Raw genomic sequence first — 7,276 nt, 5'->3', positions numbered from 1 at the left:
CTGAATACAATATAGCATGTCCTGACTGCAGGGTTTTGGAAACAAATTAAAACGTACAACTCTGCTATCACTTCCAGCATAAATGAAGACAGAAAACTAAACAGCAGTGACGTTTGTGGGGTTACTGAAGTTTGGCTAGCTGGTATATAATTATGTGCTACGTGACCGCTAGCGACACAGCTACGACACAGCTAGGTCCACCCTACCAGTAGGGTTGCCAACCGTCCCTTAAAATACGGAATCGTCCCGTATTTAGAAACAAAAGTACACGTCCCGTATTGAGCTAATAAGGGACGCACTTTGTCCCGTAATACAGTGAGAATCAAAAGTAGTCTATAAATGTTTATGGAATTAACGCTTTGTTTGAAAACATAATTCCCAGCCCCTCTCCTGCTTTGTGACCAATGAGCTGACAGCACACTTATGACAATTCGAGTATGACAATTCAGATTACCGCTCATCTCATTGGTCGAGGAAAGGTCGCTTACGGAGAAAATACCGGAAGACAACAGATGACCACAACAAGAAGCATGGCCAACAGGGAAACAAACGCCGTCACTGTGGTGCAAGTCTCGGACGACAGTACACCTAAAGCTGGGCAGACACTGTGCGATTTTTTCAGTCGCGTTATTCAGCTCCTGCTCAAACTGCAGGATTGACTCGCAGGGGTTAGAAGTTGGTAGGTCACGATGCAGGTCTCACACTCCGCCCGATGCTCTGATGGGACCTGAGTGCTCACACTGTGCGTCCATAAAATTAAGGTTATAACAGAAAATCTGTCGCTCGCTCTCTCTGTCTCTCACTCACAGACACACCACCACCATCAACTTTGCTAAATTGCTAATGAAAAACATGATCAGGCAGCTGTGATTTAGCAGCGATGTAGATCCAACTATTTTCACGGTTGTTGTGGTCGTGATAATTTTGTGAGGCCACATCGAAAAGGCTCGGATGAGCTTTTCAAAGTTCTACAAGTTGTGCCTCCATCGCTTGTGTCCAGATCACACGCTGCACAGCCGTGCTGCGCCGTCTTTTTCACGGCGTTTACGTGTTTGCACGCGAGCAGTGTGAGCGGCTCACGAGCGATTGATGATCGGGAGCTGGTCGTGAGGTGTTAATCACTTCTCGTTACCCCACGTATACTACACGACGCACGATGAAGGCCAAAATCGGTCCGATCACTCAAAAATCGGCTCAAAATGGGCCTAAAACCGCACAGTGTGAGCCCAGCGTTAGAGCAGCAATGTTTGTTCCCCTCAGAGAAAGGGAAGAATGGGAAAAGGAAAACACCTGGCTGGAAAAAGTTAATATGGGCATGTGCAGTGAATATCAGCGCTATGTGGCCAGAAGTGTGATAATATAATTTATTTTGTGTAATAAACGACTGCAAGGATAGATGATTACAACAAATAGATGACTAATACATAAAAGTAATACATAGATGAATAATGATGATGAGTTAAGATGCGTAATCATGGGAACAAGCGGGTTTTCAAACGGGAGCAGCTGATTAGCATTAGAAAAGCTGAAATAATACCTCAGCTGAAGCCAATTGTACTAAATGCACTAAATGTGCACTGTTACAAGAATATTTTTCTTTCTATTGTTTTCTATTATTTTAAGTTAAGCAGGACAGAGTTCTTTTAAAGAAAGATTTACTTATATTCTCAAAAGTTAAGCATGACAGGCTTCTGTTTAAGAAAGAGACCTGTTTTATGTGTTAATGTTGTCATTTTGAGCTAAAAATAAATGGCTAAATGATCATTTGTTTCACATGTGTTCATATCACAAAGAATACACATCTACTTAAATCAAATTCAAGTCAAAGGGTTAAAAAAAATAATTTCACACACAAAAAAAGAGCTAGAAAATTCACCACACTGGGAAGGGTGAAGACAACTGGGTCGCCCGGCCCTGGCCACGAGGTGTCCCTTATTTATTTTTCAGGGAGTTGGCAACCCTATCCACACTGGAGAGAGACCGTTCAGCTGTGACTTGTGTGGAAAGTCTTTTTCCTTGAAGGGTTACCTAAAAACACACCAACTCATCCACAGTGGAGTTAAACTAAACTATTTGCTAGTTTAGTTTAGTTTTTATTATTTGATATTTTGAATCACAGCAGAGAGACGAATCTGGCATTGATATTTGACATCACAGCAGAGAGACTGGTTGTGATGTCAGAAAGATGACTGATGTCAGAACCCTCTAAATGTTGTAATTTACAGATGGTAAATGGCCTGTAGTTGTATAGCGCTTTACTAGTCCCTAAGGACCCCAAAGCACCTTACATATCCAGTCATCCACCCATTCACACACCGGTGACGGCAAGCTACATTGTAGCCACAGCCACCCTGGGGCGCCCTGACAGAGATATTTAATTCCAAATTATTTGACTGCATCATTGCGTCTTTGAGTTATGACCCAAACTCTCTATCAACTTTGTGAATAAATTCACGTCCCCCTGTGACCTCATAATTACACCACAGTTCAGATAGCATGAATGAGTCATGAGGTCACACCAACAGTGACAACATCAGCAGTGACATCACTAAAGTTGCCAGGTGAGTCCATAAATAGAACCCGTGACGTGGAGCAGGTACCGCCGTTTTGGACCTTGTCCCTGCAGCAGCCCCAAAGTGAGCCAATGGAGAGAATAGCTCAGCGCCTAGAGCTCCTCATAGAGCAAAATAGAAGGATTAATGCTAGGATGGAGAAACTTGAATGGGAGTTGAGTGCACTAATTGAAGAGAATGCGACTGAAAGGAGGCGTGAGAAAGCACCACAGAGTGCCCTTGACAACCTACGTCTAGGTGTAGGCATAGGTCTTGCCATAACGGGCACCATCCTCGGTGCAGCTTACCTGTCCACCTTGATTGGCTTATCTTGACATAATAACTATACTGTGCTCTATTAGATTATTCTGTTATTATATGTTACCTTATATATGTAATCAAAGTAGTTGAATTAGAATACTGCTGTAGATCACATTATACCCTTTAATATAGAGTGTGTGAGCTGTATGTAGTTTAGTTCTCATTATACTTTTGAGTTAACAGAACATATTCACATATTAGTTCATTAGATAAATGTGCATCACTCTGTATCCTTGATCTGCTGGGAATGTGTTACACTGTTTTCTTGACATGCTTAAGTGTTGAATCATGAAGAGAAGGTTGTAAGCAGGAGACTCTGTGTCTAAAGACAGGGGAGATAGATAGACCACATTCCACACCCCCACCTTACAGAAAGCAGAGAAACAACTGCCGAGGTCATAACTTAGGCGCTGTAACAGAGAAAAAATGTGATGTTTTGGCTTTTACGACTAGCTGGGGGCCACTAGAGACTATAAAAAGCTGAGCAACCCGTCACCATTTTGAGACATGTGCCTGACCCTCTGGTAGCATCTCTCCCGTCCGGACGTTGTAATGCTCTTATTGTTGAATTGTATGGAAATAAATGATTGTTGATTGAGCATTTATACACCGAGTATTGTCCTTCCTTCAGCCCAAAGATTCAAAGAATTGGGAGATTTCAACAACTTGGTGCCGTGTGACCCGGATCTTTGGTGTGCTGAGGAGGTGCAGATTTGACCTTTGGTGAGATCGTGAGGCGAGGTGAACAGAGGACCGGTCCAAAAATAAAAAGGTAAGCACAGCCTGTTGTATTATAAATACCAAATGTGCATATTGGGCTTTCCAAATTAATCTGTTCGCTGAGTCACATGTATTTTCACAGTAAATTTGTCGGTGTCTGGTTTTTGGCGCAAGATACTAACAACATAAGTTGAGGCTGAATTCCAGTGTGTTAAATAAACTGCTTCTACCGAGATACTAATAACATACTACGTTGGACTAGTTGCAGCCACTTTACCTTCCACATTTAATTTTGTCTAATACTGGCTTCTGTAGCAATAATACATTAGAATTTATTCTGAAGACGCGGCCATTAGTCCAGTACATTGAAGTCGAGGTTTGAAGTTTGTTTATGGTGTCAGTGACGTCCTGGCTTTTGCCGGCTATGAAATAGAAGTTGATTTAAGGAAAAGCAGATGCTGGCTTCACGGTGCAGTTGAACGCTGGCAACGCGAGAGCGAAACACGTCCGTAGGTTTGGTTTATGATACGGCGTGTTCCGGTGGTGCGGCCGTGAAGTGCAGTAGTGGTTGGTGCTAGTTTTAGTACATTTGATAGAGGTTTTGACGGTGGTTTGTGGCGTCAGTCGAGTATAAAGGGCTGCGGTCATAATACAAAGTAAAAATTTAGTACATAGCAACACCTGGTTTATGATGTCAGGTATAACTTCGGGGATGCAAGCATCACTTTTATGATGCGACTTTGCCCCGTGGTGGCGGTCATAAGCGCAGAGAAAGGGGTATTTTGGTCTATGGTGCAGTGTGCTTTAAGAAGATCTAATAGTTGAGCTCAGAGGTTTCTGTGTAAAATTCCCGCTGAGGAAAAGTGTTGTGGGTGAGTGTGAAAGCGCGCTCTGGGTGAGAGAGTGTGTGTGAAGCTGCGAGGCGCGCTCTGGGTGCTGTCTTGTGGGTAAAGCGCGCACTGAGTGAGAGTGTGAGTGAGGCGCGCTCTGAGTGTGTTTTTTGTGTGGAGTGTGAAGCGTGAACACAGTGACAGTGACGGTTGATGTGTTTGATTAGGAGGACATTAGAGCAAATACACATTTTAGGATCAAAGGTTGATGCCTAGTGTACCTGTGGAACATTTGCCTATGGAGTAGCGACCCTCCTGTCCGTGGACGCGTGGGCAGGACCGGCGTCGTCCGGGTGCTGAGGTGGTGACTTGGGGAGGTGAGGGCCCCCGCATAGCCACGGAAATAACACTGGAACGGCCGTGTAATCACGGGTTCACATTTATTTCCGGACTAGAACAAGACACATTTTGCGAACAAACGTTGAGTCTAGATTAGTAAAGAAATATAAAAAGGTTGAATTCCTCGTTTCAGTGGTTGAAATTGTTGTGTGCCTGTCCCCTGACGAGTGTGAAATTAAAATAAAGAGGGAATTTGGAGCCACATAGAGATAGACGGGCATAATTGGGTGTATTACTCTGTGGTGTAATAAAAATAAAAAGGAGAGATAGTAAGAGGTGTGCAGTGGAGAATTATGGAGGAGTAGAGAGAGGAATGTGTTGGGAGACTGGCGTACAGTTTACGCTGTCAAGGTAGGCGGGTTGCCTGCTTATCGGTTTAAAAGTGATGAAAATGAAATTAAAATAAATCTCTTAGTGTGTTAATACAGGAAGCTGCGGACCTGGACCAACTGCCCCCACAAGCACAGCGGCCGAAGCAAAATTATAGGTAATGGGAACCACACCCAGCACGAATCAGCAGCTGTGAAAAAGACAGCAGCGAGGAGAGAATTAGAGGAGAAATTAAGAGAAGTTTTAACACATAAAATTGGGGCCAACGGACTTGTGGAGGTTGGGAAGGCGTCCGGAGCATCACAACAAAAAGGTGAAACAAAAACACACACAAGCAGAGAAATCTGAGAGAAAGGCTCCTTTTAAGGTAACGCCTAGTTTGAGAAAAGATAAAATTAACCTGCTTTTATACAAATGCACATACACGCAATGAAGAAACAGCTTACACTCATGAACACGTGAAGATTTTCCAGCAAGGTTAAAGAAAAATTAACATACTTAAATGATGAAGTCTATACATTACTGACAAAGAAACCCTCTGGGTTGCAGGACAACAATTTAACTAAAAAAAAAAAAAAAAGGAACACTGGTCTAACCAACCAGGCAAGACACAACAAATTTAGTGGTTAAAAGATTCAAATTGTGACATGTTTTCTGTTGATTGATTAATAAAAGTGATTACTGAATGAAAGAAAGTTCCTTTTTGGGCTTTTAAACATGATCTTAAGAATTTTAACATGTACCGGTGTTGTCCTGTCAACTTGGTGGGTTAGGAGTTGATTATATCGGGAGACAAAAAACAAAAAAAGGGGGAGAGAAGGCTGACACAGGGCCTGGCCCCATTGTCTCCCCTCTGAATAACACAGCCAACACAACAACATTTTCCTGTTCGTTTGTTTTTGTTTTTTGTTTTTTGTTTGTTTTTGTTTTGTTTTGTTTTTGTTTTTTTCTATACATATTTAATTACAGGCTGCTTTGCCGGCCCTGAAAGCCGAGGCTGACTGGACTCCTGCTCTCCCCCATACGTGACACTGACCAAATGCTGCAACAGCTGGACCCACAACAACGACCTGAGAATGTCAACAGACCTGCAGGAATGTGATCTCATGCAGCCGAGACGGAGAGCACTAAACCTAAGGCCCGTTTCACTACACGGGGGAAAAATTCCCAGACTGCGTCAGCTGACAGAGCTGTGACGAGACGCCCGCCAAGCCCGAATGAAAAGTAAGGCCGAGCGAAAGAATGCTGACCTTGATAACTTTGCATTCACACTGTGCAGGACAGTGATGGACCAACACGGATGATCGGGTGGCGAAAAAGGGCGTGACCGAGACAGGAGGAGTAACTGAGGTCAGAAGGCACCTCAGAATGGACAAAAACACAGAAGAAGATGCAGGTTTCACCTGCGGTGAACATCGACCCTGGAGAAAGGACTGCCCCAATTGGGGTCAGAACCAGGACGGACTGAATTTTGAGCAGCAGCAGCAGCAATGGTCGCAAACAAACTGAAAAGGAGGGGGGGCAGGACCCCAGGGCATGCTTCAGGCCGTGGTTTACCCAGAACACCAGAACAGGAAAGTGATGAACACACACACACACACACACACACACACACACACACACACACACACACACACACACACACACACACAGATTCAGAATGAAGTGAAATACACACATGAACACGTGCACTCGTTGAGTGAGTGAGAAATGACACACACACACACACACACACACACACACACACGGGAATGTTGATTCACTGAGAAGTGATGCACACACATACACATGCACACGCTTGTGCAATGAAGAGTGATCCACACGCACACACACATACACGCTGATGCAATGAAGAATGCTTTGCTTATGCTGATATGCAAAATGCTGCACACAAACATCCCAATGCATAATTTTTATGAGGAGCCATTGATTACTTAGAATGTGTTATATGTCACCCAGAGGGCATTTATGTAGATTTTAGGAATAAGGTCTAAAAAAGTTTGGTTATGAAAACAATGTCTGTGCGTGATGTCTGTTTATGGCTCAAGGCCTTGACTGAATTCTTTGCTGTGCTTCACACAGCCCTGATGAGGAACAGTGGCACAGAGTGAAAATGATGAATTA

General features: G+C 43.5%; 1 long non-coding RNA gene across 1 annotated transcript; it reads left to right on the top strand.

The window, feature by feature from the left end:
- Positions 1 to 1,799: 1,799 nt before the first annotated feature.
- On the top strand, positions 1,800 to 6,813 carry LOC146657012 (uncharacterized). Its single transcript, XR_014914002.1, has 2 exons — positions 1,800 to 3,645; positions 6,122 to 6,813. It is a non-coding gene; the product is annotated as an uncharacterized LOC146657012 (long non-coding RNA).
- Positions 6,814 to 7,276: the final 463 nt, after the last annotated feature.

The sequence above is a fragment of the Rhamphochromis longiceps genome, linkage group LG12 (genome assembly GCF_057381845.1).
Source record: "Rhamphochromis longiceps isolate RC_006_pf linkage group LG12, R_longiceps_female_GT1.1, whole genome shotgun sequence".
In the NCBI taxonomy this organism is placed as follows: domain Eukaryota; kingdom Metazoa; phylum Chordata; class Actinopteri; order Cichliformes; family Cichlidae; genus Rhamphochromis; species Rhamphochromis longiceps.
This window is presented reverse-complemented; position numbering and strand designations above follow the sequence as displayed.